This window comes from Anguilla anguilla, chromosome 3, assembly GCF_013347855.1.
Source record: "Anguilla anguilla isolate fAngAng1 chromosome 3, fAngAng1.pri, whole genome shotgun sequence".
NCBI classification, from domain to species: domain Eukaryota; kingdom Metazoa; phylum Chordata; class Actinopteri; order Anguilliformes; family Anguillidae; genus Anguilla; species Anguilla anguilla.
This window is the reverse complement of record NC_049203.1, coordinates 3052943-3077567: the sequence shown is the minus strand read 5'-3', so window position 1 is coordinate 3077567 and position 24625 is coordinate 3052943. Positions and strand designations below refer to the sequence as shown.

The 24625-nt window shown below is 48.5% G+C and overlaps 1 long non-coding RNA gene across 2 annotated transcripts in view; it reads left to right on the top strand.

Annotated features, from left to right (window-relative positions):
- LOC118224325 overlaps positions 1-24625 on the top strand; it is a 26067-nt gene extending 1442 nt beyond the window's left edge. The window contains exons 1-3 of one of the 2 annotated variants that reach the window (XR_004764622.1): positions 19567-19602; positions 20367-20569; positions 21618-24625. This is a non-coding gene — a long non-coding RNA (uncharacterized LOC118224325). Of the gene's footprint in view, positions 1-19566; positions 19603-20366; positions 20570-21617 lie in introns of those variants that run through there. The other variant, XR_004764623.1, reaches the window with a different exon arrangement.

Genomic DNA, 24625 nt, shown 5'->3' with positions numbered 1-24625 from the left:
AAATAACATCTCTGCTACTGCTGTTAGCGATTCTGGCCTGGGCTGCATCCTTTGTCCCGGATAACATGGCAACTTTAATTTACTCAGAGTGTCAGCGTGATTGTAGTGGACTTGTTCCTCCTTGGCTCCTAGGCCACACGTCTTCGCTTGCGTCAGTCCGATGCAAGCATGACATCACAATGCATCATACTACCATGTTGCCGTTGCCCTGGAAACGCGCATATCAGTGGTCTGTGGATGGATAGCTTGACAGGCAGGCTGCATGGATGGTAGAAATAGAGGAGGGAAAAAACTGATTATAGAGACATAACTTCAAGACTTCAAAAAAAAGCATTTTTCGATGTTTGAACTTGGATGGAACTGCCAACAGACAGTAAAATTTTACTGACCGAAGCAGATTTGTGAGTCCGCTCTGACCCCCCCTGGATCTTGCTTTGCAGTCTAATTAGGCTAATTATCCGCCGGGAGCCTCCCCTCCCACAGGCCTCTCTGTTAGCGAAGCAGAGCCAGATGTTCACACCAGGCAGACAGGACGTCGGGGGGGAAGCCCCCCTGACTCTGTCTCCCGGGTTACGGGGGGTTCAGGACGTGGGGGCTCCCGTCTGCCAAAAATAAAATGTTGGCTGGGGGGCTGGGGTGGGGGGTGGGGGGTTGGTGGGGGGGGGTGGGGGGCAGGGTGAAGCAGAGTGGTGTGGAATTCCTCAGAGGGACAGGCTAATTAGAGATCATCTGTGTGTGTGACTGTGACCTGTGGTGTGTACCCATACCAACCCTCCTCTCCCCCCCACCCCCTCACCCCAATATCTCAGACTCTATGCATTCCCAGCCCAGTAGCCCCGTCGCTAAGAAGTTTCCCAGACCCCCCCCCCCCCCCCCCCCCAAAAACAAAAGAAAAACCCTGCATTGGGGGTGGGTGGGAGCCGCAGTCCAGCAGATACACTGAGGGAAGCACAAATGTCTGAAACAACTGCTCTGGCACTTCCCCTCTGCCTGTGTTTCTACTGCTGAACGTATGGGCTGAGGCCTTGCATTACATTACATTACATTGCATTACATTGCATTTATTTGGCAGACACTTTTATCCAAAGCGACGTACAAAAGTGCATACCGAAGGTCACTGGAACAACTTACTCAGTTTCACTGTGACGGAACCTTTTCTGTTCAAATTTCCACTCTCTATCTGGAGTCATAGCCACCTCTGACACACACCAATAGTTCAACAAATGGGTTTTCGTTTAATGTTTTCCTGAAGTCCTCGGGTGATGGCAAAATTGGACGGAACCAATACTTCATAATTATATACTTCTTGTAACTGTCCAAATTGTAGTTTACAGTTGGCATAAGGGTGTGATGGGGGCAGGGGTGCAGTATCTGCATTGCATTACTAACACTTAGCAAGACCCTCTTATCCAGAGAAACTCACACAGATTTCACTTTTTACTTAATGTCCATTTATACAGCTGGATATGTCCTGAAAGTGGTAATTAAGCTCAAGGGACAACTGCAGTTTCCTTACTGGGTTATCAAACCTGCAACTTTTAGGTTTCAAGTCCAGTTCCCTATCCATTATACTGCTCTGCCGCCCATATGTATAAGGTACCGTATATTTATGCAATGTATATGTGAGATGAATTGTGCTGTGCAGCGTTTTAAATCATTCAACCCGGTGACCTCTGGGAAAGGGATATTTCAAAGCCTGAATGTTAAGCAAGGCAGTGAAAATTGAAGAGAATAGCTCATTTACATTAGAATTATTTAAAATTCATTAGCTCAGAATTTCACAGTGAGTCACTGAATATTTGACACAGAAGGTCCTTCCTTTGCGGAGGAACCCGAGGAACCAGCGGAACCCGAGGAACCAGAGGAACCAGAGGAACCAGCGGAACCCGAGGAACCAGCGGAACCAGCGGAACCCGAGGAACCCAATTCAAGAGAGGGACAGTTGGCGCAAAAAGAAAAAATGGACGTCTTTATCTGAACATTTGGGAGACGCGTTCAGACTGCCAGCCAGCGGATGACTGTACAGGCAGCCTCTCTGTCCAGTGGATGCCATCGTTCCAGTCCCTCAGTATGTGTCATCGATCACCGCTTGTGAAGGCCGCTCGGGCTCGCTTTCAAAAAAATTGACAGTTGGGCGGGGGGGGCCAATCAGAGGAAAGCGTGGCAGATCAGTGTTCGGCGAGGGCGCACCTGCTTCTGGTCTGGACGCGTCGAGTGTGTGGGCGGCATGACCATCTGCCGTAAGCCGAGAAAAGACCACTCTCAGCGCTCGCTTACATCCGTGTTACTGCCGTGTTAGTGCCGTGTTACTGCCGTGTTAGTGCCATGTTACTGCCGTGTTACATCCGTGTTACTGCCGTGTTACATCCGTGTTACTGCCGTGTTACATCCGTGTTACATCCGTGTTACTGCCGTGTTACTGCCGTGTTACTGCCGTGTTACTGCCGTGTTACATCCGTGTTACTGCCGTGTTACAGCCGTGTTACTGCCGTGTTACAGCCGTGTTACAGCCGTGTTACTGCCGTGTTACTGCCGTGTTACATCCGTGTTACTGCCGTGTTACATCCGTGTTAGTGCCGTGTTACATCCGTGTTACTGCCGTGTTACATCCGTGTTACTGCCGTGTTACATCCGTGTTACTGCCGTGTTACATCTGTGTTACTGCCGTGTTACATCCGTGTTACTGCCGTGTTACAGCCGTGTTAGTGCCGTGTTACATCCGTGTTAGTGCCGTGTTACATCCGTGTTACTGCCGTGTTACTGCCGTGTTACTGCCGTGTTACTGCCGTGTTAGTGCCGTGTTACATCCGTGTTACTGCCTTGTTACATCCGTGTTACTGCCGTGTTACATCCGTGTTACATCCGTGTTACATCCGTGTTACTGCCGTGTTACATCCGTGTTACTGCCGTGTTACAGCCGTGTTACTGCCGTGTTACAGCCGTGTTACATCCGTGTTACTGCCGTGTTACTGCCGTGTTACATCCGTGTTAGTGCCGTGTTACATCCGTGTTACTGCCGTGTTACATCTGTGTTACTGCCGTGTTACATCCGTGTTAGTGCCGTGTTACATCCGTGTTAGTGCCGTGTTACATCCGTGTTACTGCCGTGTTACTGCCGTGTTACATCCGTGTTACTGCCGTGTTAGTGCCGTGTTACTGCCTTGTTACATCCGTGTTACATCAGTGTTACTGCCGTGTTACATCCGTGTTACTGCCGTGTTAGTGCCGTGTTACTGCCTTGTTACATCCGTGTTACAGCCGTGTTACAGCCGTGTTACATCCGTGTTACTGCCGTGTTACTGCCGTGTTACATCCGTGTTAGTGCCGTGTTACATCCGTGTTACATCCGTGTTACTGCCGTGTTACATCCGTGTTAGTGCTGTGTTACATCCGTGTTACTGCCGTGTTACATCCGTGTTACATCCGTGTTAGTGCCGTGTTACATCCGTGTTACATCCGTGTTACATCCGTGTTACTGCCATGTTACTGCCGTGTTATATCCATGTTACTGCCGTGTTACATCCGTGTTACATCCGTGTTACATCCGTGTTACTGCCATGTTACTGCTGTGTTACTGCCGTGTTACTGCCGTGTTACTGCCGTGTTCCATCCGTGTTACTGCCATGTTACAGCCGTGTTACATCCGTGTTACTGCTGTGTTACTGCCGTGTTACTGCCGCGTTACATCCGTGTTACATCCGTGTTACTGCCGCGTTACATCCGTGTTACAGCCGTGTTACTGCCGTGTGGAAGAGAGGGATCGCTACCGTCTATGAGCTGACTTATGGGCGTTTCACCTGGCCGTGGTCAGTACATGTGTTGCTACAGATATGTGGTGCCTTTAGTGAAAGCTTTAATGAAACACGGTACTCTGCATGCAGTACGCCTTGACGGTTAACGTAACATAAAATGTTAAGAATGGGCCCTTCAGCCCAACAATGGCCAACAGGCCCTTCAGCCCAACAATGGCCAAGGGACCGTTCGGCCCAAAAACACTTTTCTTCCGGTGGCCCAACCGAAGAGCCCACAGGACCGGAGAGGAGAGGAGAATTTCTATTAGCGAGTCTGTAATTAAGCTCTCTCCACAGTAATGGCGCCCCATCGCGGAAATTGCACCCTGGATTCAATTAAAATAAAATAAAAAATATGGAGGAAAAGGAAGGTAAAGAAAGCTAATCGCCGCCTGTAATTAGTTAATTACCAAGACGGGACCACGTGAACGCTCGTTACCGTGTGCGCTCTTAGCCAAGTGGTGCTCTGCTGATTTATACAGTCTGGCCTGTTGATGGGGCCAGGCTGTTGATTAATAGACTCTGTAATTAAAATCTTGTCAACATAAGGGAGAAAAAATTTGTCGTTGTTGTAAATACCTCCAAGTGCTTTTTCTTGAAGAAGCCTGTGCTTTGGCTAATCATAACATCATAAAGCCCCACACACGGAAGATGTGACAATATTCTTTTTTCTACTTTCATAGTGGGCATAACAATTTTATATGAAACACAATTGTCAAAAGGGTTGGTTTAAGAGACTACATTACCTATACCTATGTCGTATGGGGCATTTCTGCATTCTTTGCATTTTACCCACTTTTTTAAAAATCCAGTAATTTTCACCTGGACAGACTGCTAACTTTGAATAGTAGCTCTTCTCGTGGAAAAACAGGAGAAAAATGTAAAAAAAAAAAAAGAGAATTCTTGGCATTTAAGCTTCACCGAGAATGTTGTGAGTACCTTTAAAATAGTATCACTAATGTATTAGCTGAAACGAGCGCGAATCCGGGCTATTTTCAAACACACCGCTGTTAATGCTCCCCCCCGGGCTCAGCGCAGGAGTGTGCATTTTAAACGGGACATGGGAAAACAGCGGTGCGGTGAGCTGTTAGCAGCGTGGCAGACAAAAATGACCCGTGCGATCTTCACTCGCTGCTTTGTCTGGCTTTGCTTTTCACTCGGAAGGAAATCGGAAAAGGGGAGAAAGAGAGACAGAGAGAGAGGGAAAGAGATGGACGGGAACAGACAGCGAAAGAGCCAGTGAAGGACAGATAGTTAGAGCAAGTGAGTCAGAGAGAAACAGGGTGAGAGGGTGAGAAAGAAAGAAAGAAAGAAATGAAGAGCATGAAAGAGAGAGAGTTTGTTTCTCAGAAAACAGAAACAGCGGGGGGTGGGGTGGGGGGGTTAGAACAAAGGTAAGGAAGAAGTTAAGGTGAGGCTGATAAAGGAATCGCCCGACTGAAAGAGAATGAGTGAGTGGTGGACAGAGAAAGAAAAGAAAAAAACAGGGAACAGTGGATTCATCAGTGAAGAAAAGTTAGGATAATGGAGGGAAGAGATGGGCAGAAAAGTTGGAGTGAAGGAGTGTGGTTACTGAGAAAAATAGCACGGGGGGCGGGGAGGGGGTCAGTTTCGGTGTGAGATGGAGAGAGAGGGGGAGGGAGCTCAGCCGCGATGTCTGCACACTCCTGCCCCAAAGCGACTGAAATGAGCACGGATCCTCCTCCGCTGGGCCTGTCCGTCTGTTGGCTCCCAGTATTATGCATTTTTATTTATTTTATTTTTTATTTTTAAAGGTAATTAATTGCCCTGTCAACCTCTGTGAACCGCTAGTGCCCTATTAACCATTTATAGCCGCCTTGGCTGTCGAACGGAGACCAGCCAATCACAGCAGAGGGGCCGGGTGGAGGGGGGAGGAGTCAGCTGCTCAGTGTTCCGCCGTGAGGATCTCTGTGTCATTGGCACCTGCACACTTGTCACATCTTCAGATTTCCTTGCTGCATATTCAAAGGCGTACCTCTGCGACCCTCGCTGTCCTGCAGCCACCTCGTGCACCGCAAACAGATAATTATAAAGCATTAAAGATACGGGATAGGGACGTGGGCGGGGGGGGGGGGTGGGTTAATTCTCTCTCCAGAATTCTTTCGCTAAAGTGGGGGGGGGGGGGTTTTAATGCGTACGGATTATGATTCAGTCGGTGGAGCTGGACCACGCGAAGACTCCTGGCGAAGGAAAGCCAGCGTCAGTGGTGGGCGCGGAGAGGAGCTCTAGGCTGTGACGCAAGATGGTGTTCAGTGGGAGCCGGTCCAAGATAATCAACCCATAACTGGCTTAACGCCACGGAGATTACTGTAGCTGATACTTATTTATTTATTTATTTAGTTTGAATTTGTTATTTGTTATCGTGAATTTGTTCGTTAGTTTGTTTGAAATGCGGTAATTCTGGAAATATTCGACTTTAAGGCTGCATGCGATGGACCACCGGTCCTGGAACCCGTGGTGAAAAACATGTCAGTCCGAAATATTTCGACACTACGGGACGGTGGAGCTGTGTGACTTCCCAGGCTTTCAGAGATTTATCAGGAGAGGACGTTACCGTTTTAAATATTTTACGCTGATTCATATACACGGACCGTACGGCCGGCATGCTTGGGGTTCAGGTTGAATAATGTAATACTCGAGCCACGACACATTCACATTGTAATATTTACATAATCCAAGGTCGTGGCGGACAGCGAACTGATATTGGAAGAGAGTAATGAAACCGCTTCTACATAACAGAAGGTCACAGTTGACAGTGAACACCCACAGGAGCCAAGTGATGGCATCCCCTCCCACCTAGATCCCACACTTTCACAAGCATGTGCGGGCAGACTGGGGGGGGGGGGGTTGTGCATCCAGAAGCCCAAGCACCTGCCCCTCTTGCCCCAAATACCCCATGTGCCTGTGAATATTTGTATTATTATTGTTGCTCCTGTCATTGATTTTCATTAGTTCCTTTTGGTAAAATATATTCTGTACCATAACTGGGCGTTGTAAAAAAAAACACGGTTTTGATTGGTTGTCACTTAGAGCACCTTCCAATCAAAAGGTCTCTGCGTACGTAGAGCATGCAGTGATAACACACACAACAGGACTAACATTTACATAAGCCAAGGTCTCAGCAGGCAGTGAGCACTGGAAAACAAGCAATGAAACCATTCCAGAAATGTTTTTTTGCCTATAAATGCAACATTTATAGTGTGTAATAATTAATATAATAATCCAGGGGATTTGCCAGCTAATGCATTTGGCAAAAAAACCTACATTTTTTAAAATACTTTGACAATTTATTTTTCTTCTCATTAATTGCATGTGTTCATTATAAAGCAAAATATCCAGCAAAAAATATCTTTTAAAATGGCTAATTAATTGAAATGAAAATTGTGCTCATCTGGTGTTATGCTGCTGTCATTAGTGACCCTTTAGAGTGCTTTCTTTTGTTGAGGGAACCCTTTTGAGCACAGTGAAGTACACTGAAGTCCTCTTAAAGGGAATGCACTTGCTGAGCTTGGTTGATTTCTGATTGTTGCAGAAGGCAATTTGGCAAATGATGAGCAAAGTTCGCTGTGCGCATTGTTGGCATAGCTTACTTTCTTACTGTGGTTGTGCGACAGATTTTCGTCTGTGAGCGACGTGCGTTCAGCGTTCACTGAAAAACCACCGGTCTGCTGCACTGCTGCAGTATCATATTTATGTTCAAACACAACAAAACGTCCGTGTTATTCCGTGTTATTCCGTGCTATCCCATGCGAAACGCCGCTGCGTTTGGAATTTTTAAGTCCCCAGTGGTTGGGTACTGTCCCACCCCCCCCCCCCCCATATTCCCTTCCCTTCCGCTGACAACCCAATCCAGCCCCCCCTCTGTCAGCCGTCGGTGTGTCCCACACTGGCCACCCAATCCAGCGTCCCCCCTCTGTCAGCCGTCGGTGTGTCGCACGCTGGCCACCCAATCCAGGGCCCCCCCCGTCCCCCCCCCCTCTGTCAGCAGCCGGTGTGTCCCACGCTGGCCGCCCAATCCAGCGCCCCCTCCCTCGTCCCCCCCGTCAGCCTCCGGTGTGTCCCAAGCTGGCCACCGTCCGTTTGGGTCCGGCGGGGACCCGCGGCTCATCCTGTCCTCCTTCGCAGGACCGCGCTGGCGACCCGAATCCATCACTCAGACGCAGCGGCGTGTCACAGAGGAGCCGGGGCGTCTGCCACCCCCGAGCACTGGGCGCAGCTCAACTGACAGTTGCATTACGAATCCCGCTGGGTTCCGGGAATCGCTACGGTAACGATCAAAACACACGACGAGACGAGCTTGGCCTGCCCTGAGGCTGCATCGGTAAAAAACTGGATGCCGGGCGAACGCTTCGTAGTCGATATCGGCGTGTTTTTGTCACTCAAAGAGTTTCCGTTCGGGTGGCTTTTGTCGGTTTTGCTTCTGTGTGCTGCCAGCTCCTCAGAAATGACCACCCAGAGAACACGTGTGACAGCTTCATGCTAAGAGAGGATCTTCAGTGATCCTGCACTATTCAGTGGACGCTTGTATAAAGCCAAGTCAAGCGGGAATGCTTCAGGAATTTCTTCAGTAATCTCCAATTGTGTGTAATGGGCTTTTAGTTAAAGCCAGATTAGGGACAAAATTAGAAGTCCCCCCCACCCCCCCATCACCCCTCCACCCAAACCCCACTGAAACCTTTAAGCTCTGGTAGGAGGACGTTTCTAACAGATATGTTTCGCCTCCATATAGTGCCCGTGAAGATTGATGTCCTCGTTTGGGCCGGCGATCGCTGGTTCTCAGGGACCTCTGACCCGGATCACTGCAGCCGCTGGCGTGACCCCAGCGGGAATGGCTCCGCCCCCAGCCGCGCCCCCCCCCCCCCGTGTACCGCGGGCAGCTCGTTAGCGCTGTGACTCGTGTGGCGTGGTGTGGTGTGGTGTCTCCCTGTAGGGGGGGAGCCCTTAGTGCAGCACAGAGCTCTTACACCGCGCTGTGAATTTACCGCCATTAGACGTCTGACTGAGACCTCACTCGCTTCGTCGCTTTCTCGGGTCAAAGGTCACCTGAGGTGGCGACCTTTGGACCCACTGTACATGGAACTGATGAAGGAAATCAGCGCTGTGCTGAGCAGATACGAATCTGAGGAGATAAAGGGCACTGGACAAATGGGTACACTAAACCCCCCCCCCCCCCCCCCCAAAATCGAAGCAATAAATGAGCACAAGCCTTCCCATGATGCCACACTGGCCGAGTGTGGATGCCTAGAGCAGTGTGCAAAGCATCTACAGTAGAAACCCTTTCCCCAAGCAGGGAAGAGAAGAAGCAGAATCGACCACTCCACAAATACCATAGAGGTAGGCATGAGTTCTGCAGTGCCCTGAATTAAAATACCATAAAGTTAAACACAAGTCCTGTAAGTCCGTGAGTTGAAGTACCATAAAATTAAGCATGACTCCGTTAGGGCACCTGTGGATCTGTGGAGTTCCCTGCCTCCTCTGTTATGCAAGTGTCCAGGAATTGGTGAGAGGGTTCAAAAACTCCCTCCCTGGTGAAAAACAAACACAGGTTGATTTAGTAAGGGGGTGGGGGTGGGGGTGGGGGGGTGGGGGTTGGGATGGGGGAGGAAGATCCTGTTCCTAGGATAAGAGTGTGAAGAGGGTGGGTGGGATGAAAACACTTGTGGGGTTCAGAACATTTTCAACACTGCCATAGCACCCTTCAGCACTCCAGGACTACGAGAAAGTGTTTTTTATGGCGCCAGCCAAAGGCTCAGCAGCTTCGTACCTGAAAGCGGATTCGTTATCGCTAACGAGAGGCGGGCGGGCTCTAATTAGCGAGCGCTAACGCGGCGAGCCGCGGGAACAGCGGCGTGTCGGAGCGGAGCGAAAAGTTTAGTTTCCGGCCTCCTAGCGCACCGCGTCGCCACGGGAACGGCGGCTGTCGGCCTGTCAGCGCCGCGTCGCGCCCGTGCGAGCGCTCTGCGGAGGCCGCGCGTCATCCACGGGGCGCCCAAAACCCCGCTCGAACCCGAGCCGCGGCGGCCGTCTCCCAGGCAGCGGCGGTACGGCGGAAGCTCGTTAGGCGGCGGTTGGAGAGGAAGTGCGCCGCGCCGATCCGACCGTGCCGCGGCCCCGTGGGACGCCCGAGCTGGCAGGTGACAACACCTGGCTCTTCTCCACCTGCTCCTCCTGTTCACACTCTCACACTCCCGGGCTCTCTTTTCCCCGAGAGCACAGCAGCACCGCTCCTCCAGACTCTCATTACACAGGCACACCTGACAGGGGGACGGGGACGTCTCCGTCAAATAAAGATTTACAGATGAGCACCACGGGGCCAGCGGTTCGGTGAACGTGACACACGCCTGACGAGCGTGTCATCATTTATGAAAGCTTCGCTGTACAAATCTAACTTTCTCCAGGTTTTTTTTTTTTTTTCTTTCTTTCCCCTTTAAAATCACGGTATTGAACTTCGGTCTTAAGATCTTGTGCCTGAGTACAACTTTGGGTCCAAGTATTGAAATTCCTGTCCAAGAAATAAAGCTGCGAAAGTAACTCAATAAGCTTTGAAAATAGACTTAACTGGCATTAACTGGCGGGAGCATCTATTTTCAATTATGTGCACTCAGAACATACGCAGAAATATACCTTCTGGATCAGCTTGGACCTCTTAGGCAATCATTCACTCGCAATTGTTCATTCCAGCTGGATATCAGTAATTCAGATGCTATTTATTTGATTGTTCTATTATTCACAGAAATACCATCCACTTCCTGGGCAAGGTTGCTCTCAAACCACAGACACATTAACAGCCTAAATGCCCTTTTTCACCGCCGTGTAAAGCAGTGTTTGCTGGGGGGAATAAAACTGCAACGCTACAGCCATGCATAATTGTGCTTTTGTGAGGGTGCTTGAACTCTACAGTCAAATGCAAAAATGTGACGAAACAGCTATGACAAAGAGAAAAGCGACGTTTATACGCGTCAAAAATAGCGTCGAGTACTACACACCGTTAATTCTGCCGCACCTCCGTGTAAGGTAAATGCGGACAGCCACGCGCGCGAATAGCATGCCGCTCTGATGATGCATTTTCATTAAGGCACAACCTTGAGCATAACGCTGTCGTGCCATTGGCCTGTAGAGATTATGATTGTGATGTCATTGATTTATAAGTGCGTCCCTAATAGAAGATGACCTCGCTGAGACGTTAACCTTCAGAATATGTATTTAATAATGAATTACACGCACCTTTTTTTTTAAATAATGGCAGCTCAAAAACGAGGACAGAGCTAAATGGCTTGAATACGTCCATTGACAGAGCGTTAAAAAAAAAAGTCAACCGAAATTAAATCAGGTGGGGGAAAAAAGACTATTTAAATCGCTTTCACAAAATAGGGTTAATATCGTGCGACCGCAACGTTGGTTACAAGGACCGCAGGAAATTTGCTGCTGCTTTTGCTTGTCATTCATTTAGTCACCTTTGTCTTTGTCCTTATTAAACGTAATAGACCCTTTCCAATCTGCATGTATGCCTGAAGAGACTGGACTTTATTAAAAAGGTATGAAGGAGCTGAATATGAAGAGTTTTAATGTGTGAAAGGAGGAAGGTAAGGAATTTAATCAAAATGAATGAATACTTTTCCATCTGGGCCCTGAATTCTCAGCCTTTCTGTGAACACACCGTCTCACACCTGCTTGCTAAAGTCAGTCTTGTTATGCCTGTCAAACCCTCATTCAAACCCCAGTCTGGTTTCTTTTTTCTTCTTTTTTTCTTTTCCCGAAAACAATTTATGTTTCTTTTTGCGTTCAAATACTTATCGCACGGTAAATGTGCACTGCTAGTTCAACTCTGCATTTTTTTTCTTTCTCCTGCTGGACTTCATGAAAATGTTAGATTTGAATGAACAATGGACCAGGAGCTTGTGAAATTACCACCAGCGTTTGTGTATGGCTGGGTGAGTCATACTGTTCCTCCAGTTGCCAGGAGTATAGACGCATATGAGAAATTATGCTTTTATGTTATAATACAATGTAAATTATTACTTGTGAAGAGCGCAAAACCTATGATGGAATGAAAGAGAAGCTTTGATTATAGTGCAGCATGAATTCTTAATACATTGCTAACCACTGCTTTTTACAGAAATAACAAAAAGGCACCTTAATATCCCAGTTGTTAGTATTTGTGTTGGACTAAAAATATAAAATAACCGTTTTTAAGGAAGTACAGTACAGTTATTAATTCTTTTTTGGCTATTAATTCTGTGCTGTAATCTGAAGTATGTCCTCCCAGTTTTCATTTTAAGGTGGTGTTTACTTGACCTCCTCTACTCTTTTTTTAAATGTTATTGCTTTATTTAAAATGAAACTTTATTCAAATGATGTTTAAGCAGCATAGTTTGTGTGTATGTGTGTGTGTGTGTGTGTGTGTGTGTGTGTGTGTGCACTGCATACACGCGCACACACAAACAAAAAAGAGGCAATACAAACACTAAAATATACATTTCAACATTTAACAGGTTTTTGATTGACATGACTAAAAAAGTTAAAGAGTATCTATCTAGGTCAAGGACTTTTCACTAAAGTTGTTCCATGCCCAAAGCACATCGTGATTTAAAGTTTTCTTCTTTCTCCATTTCTCTGTCCTTGTCCACAGCTTCGGCTCTTTGCTTGCCAGGGAACCCCTGGTATTGCCAGCGGTCTATTCAAACCCTTTTTTTCAGCGGCATTCTGGGAAATTGGTGTGGGGTGTGAATGTGGGCTGTTTTTTTTTTTTTTTTTTCCGTGGAGGAGATAAATTGAAATCGCGAGGCGAGGGCACTTTCAGGAGTTCTGCTTTTCCGAATAACAAGACGGACGTGACTCGGGCCGAGTGCACCTCGTCAGAGAAGGCGTCCGTCTGATGTTGCGTCTGCCTCTCGGCCTGGCCCCGGCCGCAGCTGTTATCCCATGCTCAGTTCAACGGAACTGTACCTTCAGAGATGACCGGGGGAGGGATGGGGGGGGGGGGGGGGGGGGGGGGGGGGGGGGGGTGGTGACGTGAGAGATCCATGCTGCTTGCTCATTCTCTTTTTCTCCTGCCTGGATTTTCTGAAGTAGGCGAGGTCCATTTTATTTTATTTTTTTCTTTTTGGAGGAGCTTGTTTAAAGCTCTTCGCTGGAAATGGGTGAACTTGCCATAAAAGGGTGTTTCAGAACGATGTCTGAATCGCAGTGTAAGCTAGAGGGGCCATTAAAACGCGCACTTAAGACGCGGGCGCCTTAGCCTCTATTATTTCGGCACGTGAGCGCTCTGCCTTCGACCGGCGCTGTTTATTATTGCCGAAGACATCTCGCATAATTAGCCGCGCGCTCGCTGCGTGCATTGGCTCGGCGCTGACCTCTCCTCAATCCCCCGAATCATTTAGGAATACAAATCATCTGAATGGAGCAATTATCCAAGCCGTTTATTCTGCGTAATTTTCCCCCATGATAAATTTGCAGTCGAAAATTATTTTCTCCGAAAATACATTCTCAAAAAAAAAAATCCTCCAATAAATTGGACATAATGAATGTGCACATCGTCTCCACTGTTTTTATTTTCTTCAAATAAACAGTTCATCCTGGTTTCTGTGCTCTGTTTCTTGAGGAGGCACGTGTTTTAACTCCTCCATTCTGAAGTAGCACTCAATAGTTTTTAAATTGCTCACATATTCCATTTGATCAAATGGACCTGTCCATGGTTAAGAGCGTCTATTCCCCTCAGCTCTAGTGCGCGTTCTCTACCCTTCCTGCTTTTCTGAAAACCCTGCTTCAGAGCCATGATTATTTTATGTATGCGCACACGCACAGACGGTCAGGAAGCAGACGAGGTCTGGGGGTGTTGCTGGGTGGCTCACCCCGTTCAGGCGCTGCTCCGGCGTGGGGGTGGGTCCCGTAACATTACGCGTTTCGGAACAGAGCCTGTGCTTGTCCTCCTGAATTGACGGCAGAGCAGAGTATGCTATGACCGCTCGTTAAAGTCACAACGAAAAAGGGGAGTCCGCACGGTAAAGGACTTGGTTAAACAATAATTTAAATTTAAATAATCAACAAACATAAGAGGATGAGGTGTGTCGTTCAGTAAATCAGGGTGAGTGGAGGGTGTTTCGATGCATGGACAGTGGAATGAGGTGAGCTGGTGTGGTAAAGTGCAAAAAAAAAGAAACTGAACAGGCCCGGCAGCTGCCATCCATCCAGGCAGGAGTGGGGAGAACCTGAACCAGCCGTGTCTGAACTGGACTGGCTAAATGCCTGTGATGTCGTGTGTGCAGTAGTCCAGTGGCTCTCAGGCTTGGTCCAAGCCGGGGAATCCCTTTGTACGCTGGATTTTGTTGCAGCCAATCTCTTGCTTAATTAAGGTTATTGATGACGTGTTTAATTATTTCTTATTCTTTCTTTAATCTTGTTGTCAGAACGCAGGCATGTTTCATTATCTTTGCTTTGTCTTTGCGCTCTTCATGTTCTCCCAAACGGTTCGTTTTAGTGGCCAGGTGTCCACACCTATTCGCAGCAGTCTTTCATTTGACGAGTTACTTTGCTTTTTTAAACCCCTTTTTTATGAAACCATTTGCAATATAGCACAGAGAGAACACATGCAAATTTGGGCTTTTATCCTTTATGGCTTAAGTGCGTAAAAAAACAAACAATTCCTGAAAACATGAGAAGTGTAATTACGGGGAAAAAAATAACAGCTTGTTAAAATTCTGGGATTGCAATTGTGGTTGGAAGAAAAACCAGCATATATCCCAAACCCCCGTAACCCCCCCCCACCCCCCCCCCCCCCCACCCCCACCCCCCGGTTACTGAGTTTGAGAACCGCACTGCAGCCGCCATAATCACCAACGATGTGCTTCTGTCTCAGGTTCCCCCCTTCGGAAGGAGACAGCCAGTGGAAGTGAGAAGTGTTTTGACAGGTATGAGAACCCCGTCGAGTGCTCTGTAGGGGGCCCAGTGCCTGCCCGACAACTGTCAATCATTTCTCCCTGTTCTCTCCCCCAATCTCAGAATTCCCCGGGAAAAGGAGGGCTGTAACTTTAGAGTCTCCCTGGGGGTAAATAATTTGGGGGTGGTGGATGCGGGAGTCGCCCCGACGCCATGCAATAGTGGGGGGGGGGGGGGGGTGGGCTAATGAATAAAAAACGGAAAGCAATCCCCACAGCCGAGAGGCATCCTCTCCTGCACGCGGCCGTGATCCCCCACATATCGAAGGGCGCAAGCAGACCACTGGAGCATCACCTTCCTTTCCATCACGGGCAGCCCAGCATCTTTTCAATAATTCATTCCCAAGGAAGACGGAGGTCGGCAGCGTGGCACAGCGGTTAAAGGAAGGCGGCTGCGGGATTGACTCCCGGGCGCTCCCGTTGTTACCTTTGAGAGAGGTACAGAACACGAAGTGCTTCGGTGTGAAAAAGGAACACGCGACGTGTGTATCACACTGGGTACAATCTGCTAAGTGTCTGAAGTGCGACGTATCTGTTACAGTGGAGCGTTTTGTGTGCACGTATTACATTGTGCTTTTGACTGCTTGATATTCTTTACTCCTGTGTCTGTGCTATGCATGGCAATAGCATAGACAAATTAGATGTTTTTAATATGACAAATGAAGAAAAGGTTTCTCATCTGCCTGAAAACAATTCAACGGGTAATCAAAGCATCTGACAGTCCAACAATGATTGCAATAATAGCGCAGGCTGCAGAAATAATACACTTAACCGTGTCCTTAACCATAGGGCATTATCTATGCAATTATCATGAATGCAAAGATGAACTGTAGTCATTTTAATAGCTTTAATTTATCTTTCTGTTGCGGTTGTGTATGAGGGCCTCACGTCTACAGAACTTTGAAAAATTAGCCTAGTTGTTGTGGTTACTGTTCAGGCTGTACATTTTGAATGATGACAACATAATGGACATAGTGCCATGGCCTGAGCGTGCTCAGATGAACTCACAAAGAGAGTTTTGGGTGATGGCTAATGAAATTCTTTCAGTCGTAAATTCCGCACGAGCATAGCCTACGTTAAGTGAGTTAAGCGGCCTTTTCTTAACTCGATGAGGGACTCAAGGTCGCCCACAACGCGGAGCTGTCACTCGAGCAGTGACCTCACGAGCTCGCGTACGCGTGGGCGTGACCGCTATGATTATTTATTTATTGGGTATTAAAGGGCCAATCGGCAGCCGCCGACTCCCACGCTGAGGTTAGATTGAATAGCGCGGAATCAATTAGAAGCTTCGCTGTCTCCGGGGGGGGCGTGACGCGAAAATTTGGCCGTCGGCTTCGCATCGATAAACGAAAATGACGATCGACGGTAAACAGACAGATGGCGCGGCAGCATCAGGAGGGCTCCAGCCGAAGACAGCGGCTGCCAGACCTCCTCCGCACTGTGTCCCTCTCAGTCAGAGCCGGCTCGGATAGACGCGGGCTTGAGCAGGCGCTCCCGGTCTTGGCCTCGTTTGAGAGGGCAGGCTGTAAGGAAAGGATGCGGACAAAGTGACTGCGACGTGACCTGTTCACTTTCCGCCACGGGCTTGGTGAAAAGCGTATTGAAATCGTCGAAGTGCATTTTTTTTTGTGCCGCCATTTTGTCCAATTTTGAGCCAGAGACTGTGCTATAGGGAAAAGGGGGGACCCGTATATGGGCATGAAGTCCGGCCTGGATCTGCCCCCCCCCCCCCCGCCCCCGCCCCCCCTAGCTGGTCTGAGGGATCCAGGTGTGTGTGGAAACTGTTGCTGAAATTCAGAAGCCTGCCCCCCCTTCATCCTGCTCGCTTAGCGCAGGTGCTTCATGGCTGTCCCATTTCAGAACGCCCCCTGACGACCAGAATCTGGTGAGTGTAACAGGCACTGCTGACAGCCCCGTTTACCAAATGACCTTATTTAGACCACCCAATTGAGTTAGACTTTTATGGTTGTCCTGCTTGGCACAAATCTGGCCTGGTGCTTGGCTGTGGAGGGGCCATTCTTTTGTTCTCGGTTTTTTCCAAACGGCATCCTGGCAGTCATGGTCGGACTTCCTGGTCTGAGCACCCAATGCCCTGAGGTGCCGCTGGGAGAGACAGCCAATGAAAAAGCTGATCAGCGCAAACTAACATAGGCTTGCATTGGCTTTTTTTTTTTTCTTTCTTTTTTTTCAAAAAAACTTTTCTGGAAAAAAACTAAATTAAATTTTTAAAAGCCAGAACGCAACAGGAATTAAAGCAAACATTCTTTCAGCTCAGCCAGAGAACAGATGTTGCATGAGTCAGATATTAGTACATTATTTTTGGAAAGTATAATTAATTACGGAAACCTTGTACAGTTATCATTCTTGTGCGTAGACTTCACCGGGCCCATTCTAGCACTGCGTCCCTGGATACATACTGAGCTTCAAAATATTGCCAACGTTCAGCCTGAACATTTTTTTTGGCTGCCTCTGAAGTGTTGATTTTTTGTTACTTTTTTGCATAACTAACAGAATAAACCATGGAAGAACACGTAGGCCTACTCCAGATGCTGTTGTTCATGGGAGAAATAACTCACAGATAGAAATGAGGGCACCCCATATAAAGAGTTATCCATTGTAACGATGATATGATCATTTTAGGAGACAATAAAGGTGGTTATGGTCACAGACTATAGATTCGTCATCTGGACACAGATTACATAGCATTATGGGTTCAGGACCTGGGATCGCAGCTCCACAGTTATACTGTAGGTTCAGTTCCCTAACTCCAATATTATGGGTTCTGTTGCCTGGTGGAGAACTACCACAGTACCCTTGAGCAAGGTAAACAAAAATTTGATTTTGGCCGTTATACTGTTATAAAGGGGATTATACTGTTTGAAAAAGAGTGTAGGCCAAATAGAACTGTTTGTGTTTCCAAAACGGTGATGTTACGAATGAATGTTGACATCGAAACTATGGTTGCCAGTCTGCAATCGAGATAAATTGCATGCTTGTGCAAGCGTTTTACCTGGCCAAGCAAGTCGAGTTTGCTCTGTTTTCCCCCGATGGCTCTGTCTCTCCATAAAATACCCGACTGAAGTCTTTCTGAGATCAGGGTGGCAAGGCAAGGGGAGTACCTGGCCGCTGTTTAGGAGGGGTCCCCAGAATCACCGAGACTGCCGTTGGGTGACACACCCCCCTCCCCCACCCCCCACCACCCCCCCCCCGGAGTGCCTTCAGGGCAGCAGCTAAGACACCTGCTGGGCTCTTCATTCCCTTCAGCATCCGAGTCAGCTTCTCCCTGTCAGCCTCCAGGTTTGAGGGGATTTTGCGTTTTAAGACCTGTCAGATGGCGCCAGTGCTCGCTGTACACCCTGCGGGAGGCAGAGGGGGGGTGGGGGGGTGGGGGGGCCTTTTGGGGGTTCTCACGGCATCTCCAGGATCGGCTTGTTAATGCAGCCAGATGCACGGGGTCCGTCTCCATGGTGACTCGATTACCGATCCAGCTCCTCCTTCCCGATATATACCTTTCCCAGGGGCTGTCACGTCCATACATGCATAAGCTCACTCTACCTGGCGGACAGGTGAGGGTACGGAGTGAGAGGAGCGAATAACGGTCCCACCCCCACACCCTTATAAACCCCCAATCCCCCCCACCCCCCAACCCCCGCTGTGGGGATTAATGCCGGCAAACACACGTGCAGCCTGGCTCTCAGCTTTAGCCAGCAGGATCTGTCCAAGCAGACGATAGTGTGCCTCACTCTTACGCCCCCCCCCCCCCCCCCCACCCTCTCAGGAGGGGCACCTGAAGGCTCAGGCACTCAGCTAGAGGGGGGGGCGAGGGAGGGAGGGGGGGGGACTTAAATTATTTCACAGGGAGGGAGGGGGGAGAGGGGAAGAGTAATCTCTGTCTCCGTGTGCTCACGCGAAAGGGAGACTCGGAATGCGTCCTTTTGTGCCGCTCTCTGCCGGCGCCCGGGTGCAAGTGGAGAGATATGGCGGGACAGGAAGCTGGGCGGGGGCGTCCCGGAGAGGCTGCCAGCTGGGCACTTCGGTACCCAGAGGCGGGGGGGAGGGGGGGGGGACGGGGGCAGAGGGGTAGCAGGTTCGGGAACAGGGTGCATCCTGGTCCCGCTCCCACCAGCTTTCACAGACGGCGCGGGCAGGAAGGGATGGGACGGGACGGGGCGGGGCGGGACGGGCCCGTCTGTCGTCTGCTCGCAAAACGAAACGCTGGCGCTGCGGACGCGGAGAGGCCCTGCTGCCGCTCTGACCGCACGCGAGCTCTGCCGCCGCACGCGAGCGCTTCCTGAACCGTCAGCGGCAGCGGTCTTATTTCTGCTCGGCGTGAGCGCCTGCCGCGTGCACGTGCGCAGTATGTGCACGTGCGCAGTACGTGCACGTGCGCAGTATGAGCGCGTTGACGCTCGTCTGAATGCTTCAGAGAACCGCAGCAGTAAAATCCATCAAATGCACTCGTGTGCCTCGTGTAGGGTAATTTCATACAGCGCCGGGGTGGGTTATGCAGCTGGATATCGACTGGAGCCGCTCAGATTACACAGCTGGCGGTCGCGAGGCAGTTATGGCGGCGGCAGGGGGGGCGACTGCGGCTCTGATCGTGAATTGCACGGGCACGGGCGGGGGGCAGGAGACCTGAATCAGACAGCGCGGTCAGATTGGGCAAAGCCCCGTTGACTGTGGTTACCAACAATGCCCTTGCGCTGCGGGGGGCGGGGGACGGGGGGCGGGGGGGTAGGTTGAAGGGGTACACCCGTTCGTGACCAACGTTCTTCTACCCGCAGGCTTCCATCCTGATGATGTTGGGCCCAAAGACATGTTGGGGAAACGCAGACTGGCGAACACCTGAAACCATGGTAACAGCTTCTGAATTGTGACCACAGGACTGAAGTGTGTGGCAGCGGGGCACAAGGCATTGTGGGAAAGCAGCAGGTGTTGTAGCAGTCAAGCTCAGGATCCGGAAAAGGACCTATCAGCTACTGGCCTTCCCTTTATATTTATAACTTTACCTTCCCCCCAACAAACACACACACACACACACTCACACAAACACACACACACACTCAGTTACGCACCGCCACCCTGACCCCACCTATCCAGTCCCCCAGCTCTGCATTAATTAGTGCAACAGTAAACACACGGGTGTGAATAAAGCTTGTTCTTTCGCGCCACTTAAGACTAAATCCATATTTGGCTCGGCCTTAGACAGAAACCGCGGGCGTTCGTTGGAAACTACTGCTTCTCCATAACCACTGGCTCTTTCAAAGCATGAAATACGATCGATAGTTGTTCAGCTTCGTCCCAGAGCAGTTCTCTCCTGATCAATGCAGACTTATAAACCTCCACGGTTTTCCCATCGATTGATCTGCTGCTGCCGCACTCTCTGGGTTCGAGCCCGTGTCCGCACGTTCCTCTCTGATCCATGAGGAGATCCTTCCACACAGAGACCTCTTCATCCCTTCTGCCGACAGTCTGCTCAAAGTGCACTAATTAATCACACAACTGCTTTACCTAATCCATTCATACAGCTCACTATGTACTGCAGCAGTGGAGGTTAAGTACCTTCCACAAGGGTACAACGGCAGTACTTGTAACTTTTTTTTTTTGTTCACACTCACAGAATCCAATCCGCTCGCAGGAGGATGACCAGGCCAAGATGGCCGAACGAAAGAAGAGCGACATCGATACAACCACGAAAGCATACAAAAAATTTTTTTTTTTTTTTTTTGCAAGAATAAAAGAAGAAAGCAACAAAAAAAAAAAAACACCAAAGGGGGCTATTGGGTAAACGGAACATTTAAATGTTCCGCTCTCTAGCAACAGGTAAGACACACTCACGGCTGAGGAACACAGTGTCTTTCCAGGTTTGCCCCGGGCTCATTATTTTTTTTACAAAGCGCACGGTGGTCTCCCCTGGGGGTGGGGGGGGCGGGGGGGGGCGGGGGGGGGGGGTGTTTGGGGTCTCACGCTGCCCCCGAAGCACTTCAGCTTCGGAGGCACAGATGTGTCTGTGCCGGGCGAGGTGAGAGAGCTCCGGCACTTTCCCATTTTCGCTCCGCGACGGACGGCGGACGGCGGACGCGGACGCGAGCCAAGCTGCCGGCTGTTCATCAGCGGCTTCATTAAGAGGCGATACTCCAGCGCGCAGCGCGGCTCGCTCCGTGCCTCCTCCTCCCATGTGACTTATGGGGGGGGGGGGGGGGGGGCAACGTTTCTTTTTCAGAGCAAGGAAATTAGTTTTTAGTTGTTTTTTTTTTTTTGTTTGTGTGTGTGTGTGTGTGAAACTGTGAAAGAAAAAGAAGAAAATCAGCCTGAAAATGAAAGAGGACGGGGAATTAAAATGAAATGATGAGAACGCTGGGAGAGAGGGGGTACCTCTCTGAATAAATTGTTGATATTCTTGCCTTCAGCCGGACTAATCTAATCCTGCGTTAACTCGGGGAGTCTTCATGCAAGGTTGCCTGGCCAAAGTTAATGAGCAAATGAATTAGTGAGAACAGTGCAACGTAATAGGGTCAAATTGCTCCGGTCTGTTTGAGATTCTGAACGCTGCTGTGTAATCGAAGGCCGCAGTCCACACAATATTAAGTCATTTTAGGGTTCATGATATGGAATAACTATCGCTGGCTATTAAGTTGATGAAGATTTCACAGACAGGGGCAGGGGGACAGGGTGGGTTCTGGGTAATGGCCATCTGTCTGTTGATGATTTTTGTTTGTTTGTTTGTTTTGGTTTTTTTTTTATTAATTGGCCCCCCTCCCTCCTTGACAGAGGACATCTTTATTTATTTTATGCAATTACAATACATGGAAATCATAGTGGCGATGTCACTGAGTCACCCCTCTCACTCGCCCTTGTGTTTATTTTTCAGTCGGAGAACAGATCTGGAAATTACAGTCTCGCCGAACTTTCCAAGCAGCTGCACAATGTGATTACAGTCGAATAAATGCATTAACCGTAGTGACAAACATTCAGGTAAGGTTATCCATCCTGCGATTCACCCGTCTGTCTATTTCCGTCCCAGATTAAACCCTACAGGTGCCAAATGACACACAGATTCATCGCCCTCGCACTGTTGCCCTGGATATACAAAACAGCCTTCGCAAATCAGGCGAGGCATCATCCAATGGCATCTCCCGATTTGCGACGACATCCTTCAAGTACCCATTACTGGCCTATGGAAGGAGAACGGAACTGTGAGCCTCGTGCAGTGATGGAGAGAGACAGAACGTTACTGCTACTGTTACATCATAATCCTGAAATGTTTAGGAATTTAACTTCCATTGTGATGTCATCAAACAGGGACACAGTCAGGGTGGTGCTACTCCTCTGATGTCCTCACACCGCGCCATTCCGAAGAGAGGGATGTGTCGATTTATGAACGAATCCTTTATATTGTGCGGCAAAGATAACAGGCACATCAGTCCTGAGTCATTTTTAAGCGTTAACTACACGTGGAGGGTGCTGTGGGTGTGACCTATCTGGTCCGTCAATCACTTTTGTGATTCCGTTGCCCTACAGGGAGCACTTCAGTGGAAAGTTGCACAGTCTGACAAAAATACTCCCAAAGTTTTATTAGAGATCAAATCTCTCCCAGAGAAAGTTTCAGTCACACTAAAGTAATACCAGAATTCTTAAAAAACCAACCCCAATGATATCTTTTAACTTAATTATGTCTCAATTAGGCATAATTGGAAGGAAGCTCCACAAACAACACAGCAAAGACCTGTCTGTCATCTGGGTGGATACTGTCTGAGGTTCTTGCCAGTGAAGTTTATAAATAAACACGTCTGATTTTTTTCAGTTTAGTACCTCACAGGTCCAGGCTGGTTTGCCTTTTTTGTGCATAACATTTCCAAGAAACTGGCAAGTGTACATGTTTTTCATAACTGCCTTAAAAAAGAACTAGCTCTGGCCCTCTTTCAACATCCTTACTTTTCATCGGAGATATTGATGATAATCAGCGCAATTACTCAATGACTAATGGGCCCACTTAAAAAATTTCGGGGATAAAACAAGAGAAAACTGCATCGCAGTGTGTGTGTATTCAATTAGTCGCGACTCTCTTGTCTGTCCAACTGCTGGGTGATTGCCATTGCCCTCAGTGCTCTGCAGAGCTGGGAGTGCATCTGAGGTTTACAGAGAAAGAAAGAGAGCGGAGTTCTGTTGTACAATTTGACTTCGGTGAACCCAGCTCAACCCGTAAAGAGGCTTTTATTGCCAGGTTTGGGTGGGTGTGTGTGTGTGTGCGATGAAAGAGCAGGTGGAGGAAAAGTTATAATGACACACTGACGCCCAAAGCGGCGTTCGGTCTACCGTTTCCACCCTCCCTGTTTTCCTACTTTGATGCCGTATTTGGACTTAGAATACCATGCCTGGCAGAGTCAGAGTCTTTCTCTGTCAGCTGTATATGTGCGAATGTGTCTGACGCTAGGCTTTAACCCTTTTGAGCTCAGAGCGGTCTCACACCTGATCCTGGAGGCCCCCTGTGTTTTTATTCAAACCGCACGTACATCCCCTGAGTAGTAGTGAGCTGTTAATTCTTCCTAATTAGACACTTCTGATGTCTGTTGAGGGCGTGGCCAGAGAAATGGCCGACACCCACATGCCACTGGCCCCACCCACCCGTGAAGGAGAAGAGCAAACTGTGAACTGTTTTTTTTTTTTTTTAAATGCTGTACGTCACGCTCGTTACTATGGAAACGCAAATATGGCCCTTTGATCCATATCAGTGACGTTCATTTATTATTTTTTCTTTTTTAAAAAAAGAAATTGTGTTACTGTGCGCTCGGAGAAAAAAAAATCAGAGTTTCATTCTCGTGGTTGAAAAACGAAGCGATAATTCCGCCAATGTGGCTGAAGAGAACAAACTTGTGCTTGCAGGCTGGGGAGGGACACTGTGATGGCTGAGGAGGCTCTCTCAGGTCAGCAGACAGACCTCAGACTCTCTTTACTCCTGTCTCCGGCGAGGGAGGGGGGCGGGAGGGAGGGTGCGCGGGGGGATGATCAGCTCAGCTTCTGGCAACACGGGAAGCTGCAAACTGCGGAAGGAGGGAGACCCACCTAAAAACCAATAAGGTGATAATGGTCCTGTTCCCGTTTTCTGCCATTAGGAAGCTCAGCAGGCTCACTCCTCGCATACGTTTCCTGTTCCTGTACTGCTGTACCATCACAACACCTCTGTGTCCATCCAACCGACAGACTTTCAGAAAAAGCAATGAGAAACTACACATACCCACAAGTGTACAATGCAACACAATAATCAGATGAAGTATTGATACTTAATTTATGGAATTTCATATTTCTAATTTGGCCTGAAATTGATATCAACAGAACAGAAAAAGTGCGGACAAGACACATTAGACACAGTCAAGGAGAAACAAAATCCACTGAAAAGGGGGATTCTGAATATTCTGGCATGCTTGTTAACCTTTTTAGTTGTCCTTGGGTCAAAAATCCCCCTTTTCAGAGTTTAACAGCTGTGTAAACCCCCCAAATTTAAATTTTTGTTAGCGTGAAATTTGATTACTTTTCCTGGAGTGACCCTATAATTAGAAAAAGTTCAACATCGCTCTATTTAAATATTTTCTATGAAAGAAGTACACCATCAGGGCACAAAGATTGTCTTAAAAGTCTTTTTTTTTTAATCGTGCAGTTAATGAAATCAGAAGTCATAATTAAAGTTGAGCGCCCACACGTCTATTACAGCAAAAAAAAAAAAAATCAAATTAATTATGTGTGCTTTGTAGTAAAAACGAGTGGTGCAGACTGAAGGAATACAGTCTCTCTGGACTGGGAAGCGGGAAGACACTGATATATTAATGAGTGACAGGTTTGTTTCTACATTTTAAAATATTGCAGTTCAATTAAGAGGCTTTA